The sequence below is a fragment of the Pleurodeles waltl genome, chromosome 3_1, assembly GCF_031143425.1.
Source record: "Pleurodeles waltl isolate 20211129_DDA chromosome 3_1, aPleWal1.hap1.20221129, whole genome shotgun sequence".
In the NCBI taxonomy this organism is placed as follows: Eukaryota; Metazoa; Chordata; class Amphibia; order Caudata; family Salamandridae; genus Pleurodeles; species Pleurodeles waltl.
This window is the reverse complement of record NC_090440.1, coordinates 1234733682-1234755287: the sequence shown is the minus strand read 5'-3', so window position 1 is coordinate 1234755287 and position 21606 is coordinate 1234733682.

Here is a 21606-nt window from a genome sequence, read left to right as displayed (position 1 = left end):
GCGCCAGGGCAATTTTTTTTTGTGTTTTTTTTTTTTTGTTTGGTTTTTTAGAGATGGGTAGCGACCCATTAGGCAAGGGTCGCTCCCCTGGGGGGCAAATTGTATTTAGGCCATTTCTGCCCCCCTTGGGGGCAGATTGGCCGATTTGAGGTCAATCTGCCCCTAAGGGGGCAGAAACCACTAGGCACCGGGGATTTGTTTTTTGGCGCCAATGCCACGCAGGGGGAGCGACGCCATAGGCAAGGGTCGCTCCCGGGCAGGGGGGTTTGGGGGGGGGGGAAATTTATTTTACGGCATTTCTGCCCCCCCCCCATGGGGCCGGTTGAGCTAGAGGCCAAACTCCACAGGTAGGCACTTTGCAAAAAACACCTCTGTTTTCTGTGAAAAAATATGTTGTGTCCACGTTGTGTTTTGGGCCATATCCTTTCGTGGGCGCTAGGCCTACCCACAGAAGTGAGGTACCATTTTTATCGAGAGACTTAGGGGAACGCTTGGTGGAAGGAAATTTGTGGCTCCTCTCAGATTCCAGAACTTTCTGTCACAGAAATGTGAGGAACATGTGTTTTTTTAGCCAAATTTTGAGGTTTGCAAAGGATTCTGGGTAACAGAACCTGGTCCGAGCCCCACAAGTCACCCCATCTTGGATTCCCCAGGGTTTTTAGTTTTCAAAAATGTACTGGTTTGGTAGGTTTCCCAAGGTGCCGGCTGAGCTACAGGCCAAAATCCACAGGTAGGCACCGTTTTCTATGAAAAAATGTGATGTGTCCACGTTGTGTTTTGGGCCATTTCCTTTCGTGGACGCTAGTCCTACCCACACAAGTGAGGTATCATTTTTATCGGGAGACTTGGGGGAACGCTAGGTGGAAGGAAATTTGTGGCTCCTCTCAGATTCCAGAACTTTCTGCCACAGAAATGTGAGGAACATGTGTTTTTTTAGCCAAATTTTGAGGTTTGCAAAGGATTCTGGGTAACAGAACGTGGTCCGAGCCCCACAAGTCACCCCATCTTGGATTCCCCTAGGTCTCTAGTTTTCAGAAATGCACAGGTTTGGTAGGTTTCCCTAGGTGCCAGCTGAGCTAGAGGCCAAAATCTACAGGTAGGCACTTTGCAAAAAACACCTCTGTTTTCTTTCAAAAATTTGGATGTGTCCACGTTGCGCTTTGGGTCGTTTCCTGTCGCGGGCGATAGGCCTACCACACAAGTGAGGTATCATTTTTATCGGGAGACTTGGGGGAACGCTGGGTGGAAGGAAATTTGTGGCTCCTCTCAGATTCCAGAACTTTCTGCCACAGAAATGTGAGGAACATGTGTTTTTTTAGCCAAATTTTGAGGTTTGCAAAGGATTCTGGGTAACAGAACCTGGTCCGAGCCCCACAAGTCACCCCATCTTGGATTCCCCTAGGTCTATAGTTTTCAGAAATGCACAGGTTTGGTAGGTTTCCCTAGGTGCCGGCTGAGCTAGAGGCCAAAATCTACAGGTAGTCACTTTGCAAAAAACACCTCTGTTTTCTTTCCAAAAATTGGATGTGGCCACGTTGCGCTTTGGGGCATTTCCTGTCGCGGGCGATAGGCCTCCCCACACAAGTGAGGTATCATTTTTATCGGGAGACTTGGGGGAACGCTGGGTGGAAGGAAATTTGTGGCTCCTCTCAGATTCCAGAACTTTCTGCCACAGAAATGTGAGGAACATGTGTTTTTTTAGCCAAATTTTGAGGTTTGCAAAGGATTCTGGGTAACAGAACCTGGTCCGAGCCCCACAAGTCACCCCATCTTGGATTCCCCTAGGTCTCTAGTTTTCAGAAATGCACAGGTTCGGTAGGTTTCCCTAGGTGCCGGCTGAGCTAGAGGCCAAAATCTACAGGTAGGCACTTTGCAAAAAACACCTCTGTTTTCTGTCAAAAAATGGGATGTGTCCAGGTTGTGTTTTGGGGCATTTCCTGTTGCGGGCGCTAGGCCTACCCACATAAGTGAGTTATCATTTTTATCGGGAGACTTGGGGGAACATAGATTACCAAAACAAGTGTTATTGCCCCTTGTCCTTCTCTACATTTTTTCCTTCCAAATATAGGAGAGTGTGTAAAAAAGACATCTATTTGAGAAATGCCCTGTAATTCACATGCTAGTATGGTCACCCCGGAATTCAGAGATGTGCAAATAACCACTGCTCCTCAACACCTTATCTTGTGCCCTTTTTGTAAATTCAAAGGTTTTCTTGATAGCTATTTTTTACTCTTTATATTTCAGCAAATGAATTGCTGTATACCCGGTATAGAATGAAAATGCACTGCAGGGTGCAGCTCATTTATTGGCTCTGGGTTCCTCGGGTTCTTGATGAACCTACAAGCCCTATATATCCCCGCAACCAGAGGAGTCCAGCAGACGTAACGGTATATTGCTTTTGATAATCTGACATTGCAGGGAAAAGTTACAGAGTAAAACGCAGAGAAAAATGTATGTTTTTTTCACCTCAATTTCAATATTTTTCTTTTTCAGTTGTTATTTTCTGTAGGAAACCCTTGTAGGATCTACACAAATGACCCCTTGCTGAATTCAGAATTGTGTCTACTTTTCAGAAATGTTTAGGTTTCTGGGATCCAGCATTGGTTTAATGCCAATTTCTGTCACTGACTGGAAGGAGGCTGAAAGCACAAAAAATTGCAAAAATGGGGTATGTCCCAGTAAAATGCCAAAATTGTGTTGAAAATTTGGGTTTTCTGATTCAAGTCTGCCTGTTCCTGAAAGCTGGGAAGCTGCTGAGTTTAGCACCGCAAACCCTTTGTTGATGCCATTTTCAGGGATAAAACCACAAGCCTTCTTCTGCAGCCACTTTTTCAATTTTTTTAAAAAAAAACTAAATTTTCATTGTATTTTGGCTAATTTCTTGGCCTCCTTCAGGGGAACCCACAAAGTCTGGGTACCTCTAGAATCCCTAGGATGTTGGAAAAAAAGGACGTAAAATTGGCTTGGTTAGCTTATGTGGACAAAATTTTATGAGGGCCTAAGCGCGAACTGCCCCAAATAGGCAAAAAAAGGCCTGGCACAGGAGGGGGAAAAGGCCTGGCAGCAAAGGGGTTATTAATCTTTTAAAACTAAAGAAGTGTCCCTCAGACACCCATGAACATTCCCCATGGAGTCTGAATACCTCTACCCTGATCCCTTCTATTGCTTTCTGCCTCAACTTCCATCCCTCAGGACCGTGGCCCAGTTCATTAAATGGCAGCCACAATTTTATGCACAGGTTGTAGTCAACCAATCACACTACTGCTTCTGGCACGCAGAGTCACAATGCTCTGCGCAGGATTCATGACGGATCCGCCTCCATATATATACAAATTTGTTTTCCACTTCATTACAAGAAAACCACTGAGCGGGTTCACACAGAATCACAAAAAGGTCCCTTTCTAGACCAGGACCTAGCTTTCTTTCGAACCTGGTTAAATTCCATCCAGTGGTTTGATATATAGTGCTGTTCAAAATCCGTATATAAAAATTAATGGGGAAAAATTGCTTTGGGACCACCCTTTTTCTCGGCCCCAGATTGGCAGATTACCCTGAAACTTTCCAGATAGCAGCTCATGTGAACGTCAAATTGTTTGGCAAACCTTTATAGAGATTTGTCTACCGGCGTCAAAGATATGGGCAAGTAAATACATGCTTTTTCTATAGAAACTAGGTCCTAACTATAACTGCCTACTGGTGACCCCCAGTAGATAGTGTATATATATATAAACTACTGGCGATCACCAGGTAGTTATAGTTAGGACCTAGTTTCCATGGGAGAATCATTTTTTATTTTGCCAATAACTTTGGTGCCACGTGACAAATCTCTCCATTAAATTTTCACAACTAATATGACAGTCAGTTCAACTGCTGTTTTGAAAGTTTCGGGGTGATCTGTCAAGCAGGGCCAAGAAAACGTGGGGGTCCCAAAACGCATTTTCCCCATTCATTTTCCCATGGGGTCTTTAGACCTGCCTACAGCCCGAACCACTGGATGGAATTTCACCAAATTTGGCAGGAAGCTAGATCTTGATTTCCAGATTGTGCTTCTTGTGAGTTGGTGTAAATCTGTTCAGTAGTTTTGAAGTTACTCAAAGAAGAAGAAATATAGATATCTGGGCAGAGCCTTACCACAGATCTTATGGTGAGAGCTGATTGGCTGTCAGCACTTCAACCAGGAATAGCTGGCAGCCTCAGCCATTTTGGGATCAATATACTTGATAGCACCCACTGAAATGCATTGTAGTGAATGGTAGGTTTTGAGCGAGAACATATAAAGGGTGATCAGTATAGGGAAAGGTGCGGAAGACATTGTGACGCGAAAGGTTAATTAGCTTGAACACTGTAGATGAGCGTGATGCCTGCTGAAGCCAGAGGAACGTGGAAAAAATTCACAATGTTTGCTTTCAAGCTTGTTTTTTTTTTTTACATTCCATAGATAAATTTATTCGCAGCTGCATGTGTGAGAAACAGGTTGTGAAGGAGATTCAGTCTCAACCTTGAGAACGAGCCAACAGTAAAAGATGGAATGAAAACAATGGCCAGGGAATGGCAAGGCAGCCAAGAGACATGTGCTGATAACATAGCTAGAAAATACTGGAAGGGGATAGAATCCAAGCTTCAGGTTACTTAAACACTGAAAGGCGGGTGAGGGAATTGAAGCTCGCAGATGGAGTTGTGAAAACTGTCATCTTCAGACCCAGAGCTGCCTCCCTGTTGTGCTGTTCAGAGACCGTGACGCTCGAGGGGGAGAGAGGTCCAAGCGGGCGGTAGAGGGCTTCCCAGCATTTCGTGGACTAAGTTAAGTTCCACCCAGGGATGAAAGGCCTTTGTTTCTCTGCTCTATTATTAGGGTAGATTATTATGCTTGCACTGTGTTTATAATCTGAAGTATTCAGCTCGTTTATATTTTGCTTTCTAAACATCGTAGTGTGAGCCTGCTACAGTAATTGAAACATACATTTTGGTGTGCAGTTAAGCAAAGCTAATCTGAAGAATTCAGCTCATTTATATTTTGCTTACTGAACATCATAGTGTGAGCCTGCTGCAGTAATTGAAACATGCTTTTTGGTGTGCAGTAAATCAAAGCTTATCTGAAGTATTCAACTTGTTTATATTTTCATTGCTATTCTTATTCTGTCAATTAACTCTTTGCTCATACGTATACATAGATGCTCCTTGTAGTGTACTTATATATAAATAGATGCTTTTCATTGCTATTCTTATTCCACTATTGTTAATGTGCTAAATGCCTACATTTACCTGAAATTCTAGTAAAGCTAAATTGTATTCATAATTGGCGTGTGGTCCTTCATTGAGCGTCCTTATTGACTTATACCGAACAGGTGTCAACCAGTCACCTGGATAAGACATTTTGATACCAGAAGTGGGGTATTAGTCAATAATGCCTGTTTGGGGACGTAAGAGAAGTGAGGCAGAGAGCAGAAGGCAGCATGGGGCAGAAGCCAGATCCATTCCCGGGTGGTTAGCAACTGACCCGTTCTCTGGTGTGGTAGGACTCCTGAACCGGTGGGCAGCGCCGGTGTTATGGGAGGCATTAGATGAGAAAGTGACTCCTCTCTTAGTGGAAGATGCGGTGGAGAGTGTGAAGCTAAGAGGGGAGAAGCTGGAGCTGAAAGCAGCAGGGGAAGTGGGATGGCTTTTCCTGTCTGCGCTCCGTACGGCATACAGGAAAACATTAACACAAGATGCAGAGATAAGAAAACTGCGGGATGAGGTTGCAGCCTTGCAGGAAAGGCAGTTACGTATGAAAGAAACTATAGAAAGTGCAGTGACTAGGGGTGATCAAATGGAGGCAAGGTGCACCGCATTAGCAGTACGAGTAGCAAAACAGAAGAGTAGGCAGAAGCCTAAAATACCCTCAGCTGTGCAAGTGAGTGAGGGCATTGGTACGCAAAGAAAACTGGGATCCTTATTCTTGGGATGGAACAGTCTCGGATAATGATGATGACTGGAATTGGGAGGATGAGGTGGAAGTACATGTAGCAGAACTAGGTGGAGTTGAAAGTGGAGAAGGACATGTAGGTGAAATTGAAGGTGAAAGGGGAAGTGTAATGGAGGTTCGCCCACTCGTGCAGAATAAATCAAAGGGAGTGAATGGTGGGCAAATACAGAATTCATGTTTGGTAAGAGAATACACACAGAGTGAGTTGTTGTAGATAACTCGTATGTTTAGGCAGATGCCTGCAGAGCCTTTGTTTAAATGGTTGGTGAGATTGTGGGACACTGGAGCAGATGGTACATATTTGTCGCCAACCGAACTTTTGAAAATGGGATCAGTAGCTACACATGCTATGTTAGGGCAACGGTTACGAGGTGCACAGGGGCACCAAGCTTTCTCTCTAATGGGTTGGTTGATGGAAGGAGTGAAGCAATTGTACCCAACTGCTATAGATGTGGAAGAGAGTTGGGGCCCTTGGCATACGATTTCAGAGGCAAATGAACAACTGCGAGAAATGTAGATGCAGAACGCAGTGTATTCTCAACAGTTTTTAGGACCTGATGTTGAACCCGTGACAGCAGGGATCAGGGCACGGTTAATCAGAAATGCCCCTCCGCATAGGAAAGGTGCCTTGTTGGCTCTTCTAGGACCCACTCAGGGAAGACCAGTGGGGGATGTGGTATTATTAATGGCACAATTAGAAGGGCTTGATAGACAAAAATCAGCAAGAGCAGTGGAGCAGGACAATAAGTATAAGGGAGGAGAATCTACAATAAAAGTGGCCAGACAACAAATGTGGATAGATTTGTTGAATGCTGGGGTGAAGAAAGAGGAGATAGATGGAAAGCCTACCCCTTATCTGCTTAATAAATGGAAAGCATTGCAGCATAGACAGAAGGAGAAGGAGGCATTTGATGAGAAGCAGCCCTCAGCACCACCCATGGAAGAGTCTGAGAAGGAAAAAACAGAATCAGGTAAAAATAGGAAGGGTGTCTGTCTCAACTCTATATCCCGACTTGTCCAGCGATGGCTGGGAAGTCCCAGACCCTTTATTATGAAGGTCAGGCCAAACCCCGGGGGTCAGAGCAGTGCAACAGGTAAGCCCCGGGGACATATGTACCTCTCATCATTTATTGACACCATAGAACACATGTTAGGGCACTGCTCGATACAGGTGCGGAAGTAACTTTGATAAATGGAAACCCGAAGAGGCTGCCAGGGAAGGGTGTGATCATTAATGGTTACGGGGGTGCAGAGACAGAGGCCAAACCTGTTAAGCTCAAATTGTCAATTGGTAAAGGACCCCCGTTCACGGCAGAACTATTAATAGCCGAAGTACCAGAATACATTATTGGCATGGATTTGCAACTAGGCAAAACTATTAATACGCAATGGGGAACATTTACTTTTGGTGTGAGGAGCGTAGATATAAAGAAATCTAGGACAGTTCTGGTTGGGCATGCAAAGTGGAGTCCATTACATGTGCCTCCTCCAAAGGAGCCATTGTGCATTAAACAGTACCGCATACCCGGAGGTCATAAAGAGATTTCAGAAACCATACAGGGGCTGCTAGATGCAGGTGTGTTAAGGCCGGCTGTGAGCCCATTTAACTCTCCCATATGGCCCGTGAAGAAACCAGATGATACCTATCGAATGACTGTCGACTATCGACAACTGAATAAAGTGGCTCCACCCTTGGCAGCCACAGTCCCAGACATCATCACACTGGTGGAACAGTTGAGTAAAGATGTGGGGGAATGGCATGCCGTGATTGATTTAGCAAACGCCTTCTTTTCAATTGATATTGATGAGGCCAGTCAAGACCAATTTGCAATAAGCTGGCTGGACTGACAATTCACATTCAGGAAGTTGCCCCAGGGGTACGTGCATAGTCCCACATTGTGTCATGGGCTAATAGCCAGAGATTTAGCCAACTTCTCGGCTGGAAACACCCGACTTGCACATTACATTGATGACATTATGATCACTGGGGACACTAAAGAGCAAGTCTCAGACACGCTGGAAAGATTAATTGAATACTTACAGAAGAGGGGATGGGCTATTAACCCTAAAAAGGTCCAAGGCCCAGCACAAGAGGTGAAATTCCTGGGCGCTATTTGGTCAGGAACAGTAAAAAGAATACCACAGGAAGTGATTGATACAGTACAGCAGCTAAAGATTCCTTCAACTAAGGCAGAAGCACAACGATTTATTGGTTTGATGGGATTCTGGAGACAATATATCCCTCACTTAGGATTAATACTGAGACCATTATATCAAGTTACACGAAAAAAGCACCCTTTCCAATGGGGACTTGAACAGCAAGAGGCCTTTGAAGGAGCAAAAGATGCATTACAGAATTATTCACAGAAGGAGACCCGTTTGAGCTGGAAATGATAGTACAGAATGATGTAGTGATGTGGAGCTTATGGCAGAGGCAGGGAAAAAAGAGAGTGCCACAAGGATTCTGGTCAAAGAGATTAATTCCATCCATGAGCAATTACACCCCGTTAGAAAATGAACTAGGAGGAGCATATTGGGCATTAGTAGAAACAGAGCGCATAACTGGTGACCGGCCGGTTACCTTAAGAACCCGGGTCCCCTTACTAGGCTGGATAAGAGAAGGAGGGGTTGGCACTAAAGTAGGCAGGGCGCAGGAGTCTGCCATCGTAAAGTGGAAATGGTATCTGCAGCAGAGGGCAAAACCGGGGCCAGCAGGAGTATCGAAGTTACAAGAAGATATGCTGGGGGCAGTGGACTTACAGGCAATGGTCCCCTCGCCAGAGCCATCTGCGACGGAGTCCTCACGATTTAAAACAGCCCCACCTTTTGAACAACTCACAGAAGAAGAACAGCAAAATGCATGGTTCACAGATGGTACCGCCCGGTACCATCAAGGAAAAAGACAATGGCAAACAGTCACATTCCAGCCTGCTACAGAAACGCTGTTGCTGCGAGGAGGAAATAATGGATCAAGCCGGCTTGCAGAACTGCAGGGGGTAGCAGCAGTGATCGAACAGGCCCCAATCGGAGAGAAAACGTTTGTGTACACTGACAGCTGGGCCACCTACCAAGGACTAGTAAGCTGGGCCCCGATTTGGCTCAAGGATGGATGGAAAATCATAGGCACCCCCATTTGGGGAGGCGAGCAGCTATGGGAAGAGATATGGGAGAAAGGGCAAAAATGTCAAATCTATGTGGGACATGTGGATGCCCATTGCCCATCGGACACCTCACTTGCATCTCTATTCAACAACACCGCAGATCAGATGGCCAAAACACGAACAGTGGTCATCAATGAGGAGGCTGAAGCTGCTCTAGCAAACTGGGCCCATGCAACATCTGGACATCTTGGAGAGAATGGCACTTATGCATTGGCACAGCAACAACAGATTCCAGTTACTAAAGAACAGGTGCAACAAGCAGTAAAAGAGTGCCCCACATGCAACCAGATAAGACAAATGCCCCTGCAAAAGAAGCCTAGCGGCCATATCAGAAGAGGAACCGCAGCTGCTACAGTGTGGCAATTGGACTATATCGGGCCGCTACCAAAGGAAGGAGGAAAAAGCTACGTATTGACCATGGTGGACACCTACTCTGGCCATATGTTGGGTATGCCCTGTAAGTCTGCAGACCAAAAGTCCACTTTGCGAGGGCTAAACTACCTGATAAAACATTATGGGGTACCTGATGAAATCCAAACAGATAGGGGCACACACTTTTTAGGGAAAACAGTGCAGGATTGGGCGCAGGAACAGGGAATTTGGTGGATTTTACAACTTAGTTATTATCCACAAGCTGCAGGCATGATTGAGAGATATAACGGATTGTTGAAAGAACAGCAAAAAAAGTTATCAGTACATCAGACTCTAAAAGGATGGAGTAGTAATTTAGACAAAGCCTTGTTCGAATTGAACAATAGACCAGTTGGGCAGCAGACTCCTTTCATTTAGATGACAGGGCATGATAAAGAAATCACCCACACAATGATTGTCTGGAAAACAGACCCTCGAGCTCGATTACCTTTACAGCCTACCTCTGGCAGTATAGGACTGGACCTGTTTGCTCCAGAGGATGGAGAAATACCCGTAGGACAGGTGAAAACTGTTCCCTTAGGAATAGAAGTAAGAGTACCACCTGGAACATATGGTAGAATTGCCCCTCAATCCAGCATAGCCATCAAGGGAGTGTTGGTGCTAGGGGGAGTCATAGACCCAGATTTTAGAGGAGAGGTTAAAGTAGTATTACTGAACTAAGGAGATGCAACTGTATTGTATCAAGCACATGACAGACTTGCTCAATTGATTTGTGAACAAGCGTATACCCCCCACATTGAAGAAAGATCTGCCCCCCGATAACACCCAGAGAGGTGAGGGAGGATTTGGAAGCACAGGAAGAAGAGTATGGGTGCATCATCCAGGGAAAAAGCCAGAGGCAGGAGAGATATTGAGTCAAAGGGTGGACAGTACGTATATTGTACTTTTAAAGAATTCTAATGTACCTGTATTTGTACCTGCAGTGAGACTTACCCCACAGTCGTAAATGATGACATCTGCATCGATGACGTGGTTCCTGTTTGTGGTCATGATTATAACCGGAGAAAGTGTATGGGTCCGACCGAATATAGCAGAGAATGTCATTACGGACCTTCATGTCACTTGTGCACCTCAAGCCGCTTACGTAACTGATGACCAGGGAAATGTTTCACTTTGCAACGTGAAGGTACCTTGAGGCAAGTGGATGGCTGCCAAAGCTGTAACCTGGAAGGTAACTGGACAGCAAATCCGACATGCCAACGGACTGAACGAGTTGCAGGGGATGCCAGCAACAGTACAGGCTTTGAATTATACGCTAAACATGATATGTAAATATTGTGATACCATTGTACCTTTTACACCAGTACAGACATATCCGTGTAGACCTTATGATTGTTCTATCAAACAAAACATTTTACAAGGACATATGGTGGTTGTTACAATGACCAATGGAACCAAAGGAGTTCGATACTCCAAACCGCCCGCCTTTATGTTTTATGTCGTCGAAAGACGCATGGTTAGCAATTTAGGCAACATTTCCATAGTTCAATATAGAATAGGATGTACGCAAGCTTTGCATGCAAGCATAATTAACCATATTGTGTTACAGATAACTATTGCCAAGGGGAATGTTTCTAAGTATGATCCATTATGCACACCATGGACACTACAGTTATGGCCCTTGCCGAAGTTACGCATCAGAAGAGATCTAGGATCCTTGATAGTCGGGGCCACCGGAATTGGGGTAGGGGCCCTGAATGCTTTTGATATTGAAGCCATTAGCAATAAGCTATCTTCTACAGGATATAGTACAGGGGAGGCCATAAAAGTAATTTCACAATGGGGGCCCACACACTCACAAGAAGTATGGAAGGTTCTGCGTGGGTTGTATCGTGATTGGCAATGGCATAATTTCACTTATGAACAATTTGGAAAAAGCTTTCAAAGCACACAAAGGGGGTTATTCCAACTTTGCAGGAGGTGTTAATTTGTCCCAAAAGTGACGGTAAAGTGACGGATATACCACCAGCCGTATTACGAGTCCATTATATGCTATGGAACTCGTAATACGGCTGGTGGTATATCCGTCACATTTGGGACGGATTAACACCTCCTCCAAAGTTGGAATAAACCCCAAAGTGTCCAAAGTTATTCAGTGCATACTATGGCAAAGCATTGTTAATCAACAGTATGTAGACTTCAAAGCGGAATGGGGACAGCTTCAGGGTGAATATTGGAGACAACAATTGCATTTGCCTGAGGAAATATGGGTAAAGTCCATACAATTTCATTGTGAGGGAGAGATGTGTTATGCTCATTTTGATATAGCTAGAAGTGATCTTCCTCCTGAAATATGGTACCCCTTTATATTGCTCCCTGTCGTAGTAGGTGAAGAATGGAGGATACCTCACACTGACAAGAAATGGATTGATCAAACAAATCACACCGTAGATCCCACTAGATGTGCAGATTGGTCTAAGGGGTGGGTATGTACCCACACTGGACGGGTGCTAGATCCATGCCTTCACCCAATACCAGGAGAATGTGAATGGTTACCTTATCCTATTAATGGCACAGACTTATATCAGATAGGAACAGAGAGTATATGTTACGTTACTAATCATGCCTTACTTATTAACGGATTTGTACAAACCACCGGAGAGCAGGTAATGTGTATGTGCAATATTACCAGCATTATTGACATAAGTACTCACATCCTATACCGACTGACTAAGTTCACCACAACCACATTACAGACGCAAATGCAAGCACAGTTAGAATGGAACATCCTGCTTGTTGTGAAGATACCTAGACTAGAGGCAATCAGGCGCTACGCACAAATCACATTTGCTAAATTCGACATGGCGGCTAAATATACCAAGGATACCGCCATACAGATAATCATAGACGCCAAACAGCTTATGCACACTGCTTCACGCATCCAGCAAGTAACTGAGCACCATTGGTATGACATCTTCTTAGGTTGGGCACCAGGAGCTACGAAGACACTAAATATAGTGTTACATCTGCTTATTTGGTTATTGATTGTCTGTGTCACGCTAATGATTATACTATGTAGACTATATGTACGCACAAACCAGCTTTATACTAAGATGCAGGCGCTTAGAATAATGCTAACAAGTATTCGTAGCAATCTAGCTAGCGAAGTGTGAAAATAAATAATTCTTGTTTCGCATGCATCGCGCTCATCTAAGGGGTGGAGTGATCAGTATAGGGAAAGGTGCGGAAGACATTGTGCCGCAAAGGGTTAATTAGCTTGAACAGTGTAGATGAGCGTGATGCCTGCTGAAGCCAGAGCAACATGGAAAAAATTCACGATGTTCGCTTTCAAGCTTGTTTTTTTTTTACATTCCGTAGATAAACTTATTCGCAGCTGCATGTGTGAGAAACAGGTTGTGAAGGAGATTCAGTCTCAACCTTGAGAACGAGACCACAGTAAAAGATGGAATGAAAACAATGGCCAAGGAATGGCAAGGCAGCCAATAGACATGTGCTGATGACATAGCTAGAAAATACTAGAAGGGGATAGAATCCAAGCTTCAGGTTACTTAAACACTGAAAGGCGGGTGAGGGAATTGAAGCTCGCAGATGGAGTTGTGAAAACTGTCATCTTCAGACCCAGAGCTGCCTCCCTGTTGTGCTGTTCAGAGACCGTGACGCTCGAGGGGGAGAGAGGTCCAAGCGGGCAGTAGAGGGCTTCCCAGCATTTTGTGGACTAAGTTAAGTTCCACCCAGGGATGACAGACCTTTGTTTCTCTGCTCTATTATTATGGTAGATTATTATGCTTGCACTGTGTTTATAATCTGAAGTATTCAGCTTGTTTATATTTTGCTTTCTAAACATCGTAGTGTGAGCCTGCTACAGTAATTGAAACATACATTTTGGTATGCAGTTAAGCAAAGCTAATCTGAAGAATTCAGCTTGTTTATATTTTGCTTACTGAACATCGTAGTGTGAGCCTGCTGCAGTAATTAAAACATGCATTTTGGTGTGCAGTAAATCAAAGCTTATCTGAAGTATTCAACTTGTTTATATTTTCATTGATATTCTTATTCTTTCAATGAACTCTTTGCTCATACGTATACATATATGCTCTTTGTAGTGTACCTATATATAAATTCCACTATTGTTAATGTGCTAAATGTCTACATTTACCTGAAATTCTAGTAAAGCTAAATTGTATTCATAATTGGCGTGTGGTCCTTCATTGTGCGTCCTTATTGACTTATACCGAACAGGTGTCAACCAGTCACCTGGATAAGACAAAGGGTATAACATATTTTAGATCCAAGTTATTGTGGTGTATTCTAAGGTGATTTTACCCTGTAAAAATGCCTTCTGAAATTTCATGAATATCGTTTGAGAGAAAATTGTTTTCTCATGATTTTCCCATAGAGTTTATGTGAGGTGCTCCAGAAGCTCAAATAAGAGCACATTTTCTGTAAATTCACACTATCTTTCTCAGCCATATGAGAATGAAGTCTGACATTCGCAGGAAAACATTTACTTTCAACAGCTTATCAGTTAATTCCCTAGTGTCCTACTGCAGCCTCCCAGAGTGTTCTCAAGAACAACTAGAGTGCTAACTGTCTTACTTATGCCAAAGGTGTGGCACACCAGAAGCAATCTTGAAGAAACAAACTGGTAAAACCTAAAATATTTAATTTAGAAAGAAACAAAATGAGGGGTTCATTTTGCATAGCAATTTTGGGTAGTGCTGCAGAAAGAAAAATTAGGACATGTTTTAATTGAGCTCTCAAATATATTCCTTTTCTATTTCATGAAAACATTCTGACATGCAGACTGAAACATGCACTTTCAACACCAGCAGCAGGCTGCCAATTTTCTCTCTTGTGAACAGGAGCTTTACTAGAGTATTCTAATGAGCAACTAGAGTGTTAACATTCTAGATTTATGCCAAAAATATGGCACATCTGAACACCAACTTGATGGAATTTAGGTGGAAAATTAAGACCATTTTCTTCTGAGGATTTTGCAGTTAATGAGAAAATTAGGGAGCTTCATAACAAATAAGTCTACCAAGATGGCCACAAGGAAAAAAAGCCCAAATGTAGCGCAAATGCCATTCAAATGTAGCACAAGTATAGTTCAAAGACAAAAGTGTGTAAAACACTTATTTGTTTTTTTTTGCAGTTTTATATAGTGCAGTCAGGTGTGCCACACTTTTTGTAACAAATAAAAAATGTTAGCAATCTAGTTGTTAATTAAAATACTGTGGGAAGGCAGAGGTCAAAGGCATTGACTCTGATAGCTGAGCGCAGGGAGGAGGGTGCAGAGGCAACAAGCTGACCACGCTGGACAGGCGGGAGGGGCAGTGGCAACACAATGGACCATGGAGGGTAGAGGAAAGGGGGGCAGGGGCAACAAAGCAACCATACATGACAGGTAAGAAAACATGAAAAAACAGAACAGACCATAGAGGGCAGACAGAAGAGGTAGTGGCAGTACAACCATGCATGTCAATAGACCTGATTCAAGCAGGAAACATCCAATGTTTTTAAGCTCAAAATAGCTTCATTTTGTCTGTTCACTGCCTAAAATCTTCCCTTTTTCAGAGTAAGTCAATGGGGAAAATAAATTCCCCAGGTTTGCTTTTTTCAAAAACTCCCTCTTACCAAGATCAAAATGCTGACAAGTATGGTAAATTGGATCACGGAGTCCAGGAGAAATGGGGTAGGGACATGGACTCGGATAACATCAGTCAGGAGGGAGATGGGCAGGGACACAGAACTGACCTTACAGGGCAGGCGTCAGGGGTTGCAGCAGCACAATACACCACACAGGGCAAGTGGGACAGTAGTGCAGCCCAACAGAAAATGAAAACCAATAGGAAGGAGACAGAGTCATGCATTTGGACAACAGAGAGCAGAAGGGAAAGAAGAAAGGGCAGCAAGCTGCCCATACTGGAAATTCAGGAGGGAAAGTTGCAGCATAATGGACCATGAAGGGCAAGGGGGAGTACAGAGGGATACAACAACAAACCAGACAAGACAAGACAGATGGGATAGGGGCCTGCATATGAAAAACGGTAGACGGGGCAAGGAGCACCTAGCTGACCATAGAGGGTAGGTGGGATGGGCACTGGTAGCACAACACACCATGGAGGGCAACAATGAGACTATAACGGCATACATACAGAAAACAGAGAGAATATGAAGAGGGTCAGAGGCAGCAAGATGCCCATACAGGGCAAGTGGGAGGGGTTAGTGGCAGCACAGAAGACCATGTATGACAAGCTGAGGGTTAGTGGCAGCACAATAGCCATGGTGGGTGAGAGGGAGAGGGCATGCACAAAGGACCAAGGAGTACAGAAGGGAGGGGTAGGAGCTGGATAGAGACAAGAAAGGGCAGGGGAAGGGTCTTCACAACACACCATGCAGAGCAGACAGGAGGAGCAGTCGCAGCACAACAGAGCATGGAGGACAGAAGGGAGTGGCATCAAAATTGACTATTGGAACACAGGTGGGAGGTGGCAGGGGCATGGATCTCGGACAGGTAGGGTGAAGGTAGAAGGATCAAATGGCAGCCATCTGACCATGCTAGGCAGGTAGGAAGGGCAGTGGCAGCTCAACAGAACACTCAGAGTAGATATGAGGGGCAGTGGCAGGTCCATGGAACCTGGGGCCAGATGTAAGTAGATTCTGAATTGCGACCCGCAAATTGCGAGTAAGAGCGACTCGCAATTTGCGACTCGCAATCCAGAATGTAGGATGGTGTCCCTGACACCATCTGCGACTCGCAAGGGGGTCGCAAAGGCCCACCTCATTAATATTAACGAGGTGGGTCGCAATTTGCGATCCCCTTGAGACTCGCAGCACTCACAGGGATGGTGGCCTGCTGGAGGCAGCAGACCACCATGTCTGTGACTGCTTTTAAATAAAGCAGTTTTTTTTTTTTTTTGTAATGCAGCCCGTTTTCCTTAAACAAAACTAAAAAATGAAAAGTTTTTGTTTCATTTTTTCAGAGCAGGCAGTGGTCCATAGGACCACTGCCTGCTCTGGAAAAATGTTTTTAATGCCATTCACAAAGGGGAAGGGGTCCCATGGGGACCCCTTCCCTTCTGCGAATAGGTTAGCACCCATTTGAAATGGGTGCTAACTGCGATTGCTTTGCGCCCACGTTCACGGTCACAAAGCAATCTGGCATTGCACTGTGACTCGCAATTAGGAAGGGGACTTCCCTTCCTAATTGCGACTCCCAAACCTGATTTGCGATTCGGTAACTAGGTTACCGAATCGCAAAAGGGGTTTTGTGCATTGCCAAGTGCAGTTTGCACATGGCAAACAGCACAATTCGCTGTTTGTGACGTGCAAACTGTGTGCTACATCTGGCCCATAGTGGGCAAAAAGTAGAGAGCAGGGATATGCACATGGAAGGAAGGTGGAAGGAAGGTAGGTGCATCAAGCTAAGTATAGAAGCTAAGTAGGATGGCAATGATGGGACATGGAATTTGGCAAAGAAAGGCAGGAGGAGTGGGCAGGGATATCAAGCAAAATGGAAGGCAGTGGCAACCCCTCAGACCATGCAGGGCCAGAGGGAGGGGACTGGTGCATGGGCTCAGACAACAGAGGGTAGGGAGGAGGTGGATGGAGTAGCAAGCTAACTGTTCAAGGCAGATGAGAAGGGAAGTGGCAGAATAATGGCCACACAGGGCTGTAATGAAGGAACAGGGGCATGGACTTGGACAATGGATGGCAAGGGAGGATGGAGGGCAGGAGCTGCAATATTGGGAGGGCAGCACAATACCAGGCCAGGCCCTGCATCCAACCCACCGTGCATTGCGATGGGCTTCTTATTTAACAATAAAAAAACCTAGAAATTTGCTGAAAAAAAACAAAGGTTACAGAGACATTATAGTTAGGAAACAGAATTGAAGAAAACCTTAGAAATTCACTAAAAAAACAAATGTTACAGGGACATTATACTTAGGTTTAGATTTTACATGCACAAAACCATAGAAATTCAGCTGTTAGAGTTATTTCAAGTAACTATAACTCATACCCTAGGTAACTATAACCACCTCCTCAGGGCTTCAAACAATTAAAACGCAGGGAGGTACCCGGCACCCTCACATTCCCAGGGACTACCATCTCCCCAGACCTATAATAAAAATAATGACAGAGGTTCAGTTTGGGACCCCTGTATCCCCAAGGACCACCACCTGCCCGGGGCATTGTTTGTAGAAGTGGGAAATGCGCCCCCCCTCCTTGAGGAGCCATTGATGGCCCTGGGGACTGCCACTCCCCCACCCCCCAGGGCTGGCTCCTGCTATGTCCCGGGACATAGCTGTTTGCTTTTGCTTATTGGGAGCTGACCATTCCCACCATGCAAAAGCAAACATTACACTGCTTTCTGACAGTGGGATCTGTCAAACAGGTCCTGCTGTCAGAAAGCAGAGTTTTCATCTGTCTTCCCTACACATAGAAATGCATGCAGGGAAGACAGGATAAAGAATTGCTCTACCAAGCACGGTGCTGCTATTAAAAGCAGCTCTTTGGTTTCTGGAGCCGTGCCAGCTCATCCAGGAAGCGGGAGCAGGCTGGGACCGCAAGGGAGACCTTGAGTGCATGAATGCTGTAATCTGTAGGGTAATTTGCAGTGCATGGCAAGGGCACGAGTTATAGTTACCTTAGGGCATGAATTATAGTTACTAAAAATAACTCTATCTATAGCTGCTGAATTTCTCTGCTTTTGTGCTATCAAATTCAGAACCTTACTATAATGTCCCTGTAACCTTTGTTTTTTTAAGTGAATTTACAAGTTTTTTTTTTTATTGTATTTCTTAACTATAACATCCCTATAACCTTTATTTTCGTCAGTGAATTTCTATGTCTTTTAAAGTTAATTGATTTTCATTAGCATATGTTAATCCAACCACAACCATGCACAGCCTTTAGCCATGCGCGGTGGCAGTTAGCCGCAGGGCCTGGCCTCTGGTCAACACCCAACCTTGCGCTGTAGATGGCCTTTGGCCATGCAGTGGGGATTGGCTGCAGGGCCTCGTCTCAGGCCAGGCCCTGCGGCCAACCCCAATAACTAGCTGCGTGAGGCAGGGTTGGCCCTATACCTATCCAACCCCATGCTGACCAACCCCCTATAGCCACCCAGTTGTGCACAGGGGGTTGGATGCAGGGCCTGTGGCCAACCCCTAAAGCCACCCAACCCTGCACTTCACACAGCCTTCGGCTGTGTACAGTGTTTTTTGCCTGCAAGGCCTGCCCTGTGGCCCAGCCCTACGGCCAACACGAATACAACCCAACCCTGTGCAGTGCATTACGTTATTGAAAGCCCCTGTGAGGTGGCGGTCCATAGGACTGGTCCCCACATTACATTTATTTTATATCCCCGAGGAGGTTGCAGGGGGTGCCACCCGGTCCCCCCACAGCAGATAAGTTTAAAGCACTGGGGAAGTGGTGGTCCCTGGGGCTGCAGGTGGGCTGGGTAGCTCCACGGCATTACACATATTTAAAGCCCCAAGGAGGTAGCGGTCCCCGGGGCTGAGGGGAGGGGCCATACTGCCCCTCCGTATTAATTAAGTTTAAAGCCCCAGGGAGGTGGCGGTTCCTGGGGCTGTGTGGGGATAGGTGGCCCCCACACTGCACATATTTAAAGCACCGGGTAGATGGCAGTCCACAGGGATAAAGGGGGGGCGGGTGCGCGGTGCATTAATTGTTTTAAAGGATTGGGGAGGTGGCGGTCCATGGGGCTGTAGAATTGGTCAGGCAGCCACCCCACATTTACAATGGCAATTCCCCTGGGAACTGCCCCACGCAAGGGTTTCAGAATGAACAAGGGTGAGAGACAGTGCCTGTTCTTTTTGTTTTTTTGCTGCCAATTTGCAAATTTGTTGCAAATTTGGGGCAACAATTTTTAAAAAATTGTTTTTTTTCCGGTGGGGCCCAGAGCTAAGGGGTCAGGGTGTCCCTACCCTGGCCTCTTGTCTTATTTTTTTTTTTTGTGGGACTTGCCTGAAGCTAAGTCACAAGATGGCTGCCAATACTCTCTGGTTGATCAGCCAATCAGAGCTCTACATTTCTCTGCACAAGCTCATTATTATTTGCAAATCCTTTGTGCCTCTAGATATCTATAATTAGTTTTCTTTTAATATATCAAAAACTACTTAATGGATTTACACCAAACAGGAAAAAGGCTTCTTTCTGGACGAAAAGCTACCATTCTGCCAAATTTGGAGTAATTCCTTCAGCAGTTCAGGCTGTCGTGTTCAAAATCTCTATGCTCACTTTTAACTAGACTGTATATTGCTTGCCAAGATAGATAATGAGATTTAAAGTTTTTTTTTCTTTTGCCCATGAGAATCTTGATTATCCCCCATCACTTCATAAGGTAGGATAGCTAAGAAGAGGGACAAAGTCTGACGTCATCTCTTGTTTGAAAAAGCTTAATGGTGCTGTAGATAACATGAATAACATTCAGAAACTGCAAGTTGTGTTATTATGGATGGATCAGCAATAATCAATTTCTTAAAACCCGACAATGTATGCAATCTTCAAGACTAAAGCACCTATATATTCCAGCCTTATGTAACAAACATACTTGAAATTGAAATGAGTAGACATAGGGGGTCATTCTGACCCCGGCCGGCGGCGGAAGCCGCCGGCCTGGCTGGGACCGCCAGAATACCGCTGCGCGGTCAAAAGACCGCTGCGGGTATTCTGGGTTTCCCGCTGGGCTGGCGGGCGACCGCCAGAAGGCCGCCCGCCAGCCCAGCGGGAAACACCCTTCCATGAGGATGCCGGCTCGGAATGGAGCCGGCGGAGTGGAAGGGGTGCGACGGGTGCAGTTGCACCCGTCGCGATTTTCAGTGTCTGCATGGCAGACACTGAAAATCTTTGTGGGGCCCTGTTACGGGGGCCCCTGCAGTGCCCATGCCATTCGCATGGGCACTGCAGGGGCCCCCAGGGGCCCCACGGCACCCCATAGCGCCATTCTGTTCCCGGCGGCCAAAACCGCCAGGAACAGGATGGCGGTATGGGGTCGGAATGGAGGATTCCCCAGGGCAGCGGGAAACCGGCGGTACACCGCCGGTTTTCCGTTTCTGACCACGGCTGTACCGCCGCGGTCAGAATGCCCATGGGAGCACCGCCAGCCTGTTGGCGGTGCTCCCGCGGTCGATGGCCCTGGCAGATTTTACTGCCAGGGTCAGAATGACCCCCATAGTATTTGACTGTTGCAAAGAGGGTATCTGAAAAAGGAAGAAAGAAAAAGGTGAGGTTTTGGTCCACGCTATTGTGTAAAAGGTTCTACAAAGGTACCAAAAAACTGGGTGACTTTTCTACAAAATTAAGATAAAAATGATTTGTTCCAATTCTTGGCTTCTAACTTTTTAAGTCTTGAGATACCAGAGAATACAATTGTAGTACTGACAAATAATGAAAACGTGGTGAATATTTTTGAAAATCTGAATGTATCTGAACTCAGACCATTTTATCAAGAAGAAGCTGATACCAGAATACCATTACATACAAACCATGCTAGTGAAAGTGGCCTGAAGTCTATAACTATAAGTACTGTTGATTCAGATATGGCAGTTACTGTCCAACGTACGTGCAGCTGCTTAAATCTTTAAAATTTGTGGATTGATTTTGGTATTGGGAAACATCAAAGGCTACTGCCTATCCATGAGTATGCTAATAAACTTGACAAATTTGTTTGTGATGGTATTTTATTTTTCCAAGCATTTACAGGTTGTGACACTGTATCTACATTTGCAGGTTGCGGCAACAAAACAGATTGGGAAATGTGGTAAAATGTTCAGGCTGTCACAAAAACATTTATTAAGCTTTCTCATTGCCCACCAGATCTTTCAAATAACAGTTTTAGTCAGCTTCAGCAATTTGTAATTAGATTTTACAATAGGAAAATTAAATCATATTCTGTTAACGAGTGTCGAAGAATGATGCTAACCAAACTTAATCTCTGTCTTGAAAGTGTGCCACTAGGTGGGGCGGCTCTTTTACAGCACAGCAAGACAGCTATTTTCCAAGCTGGTTATGTGTGATCTCAGTAGTGGAGCGTGCATCCTGACATACCTGATCCAGCTCAGT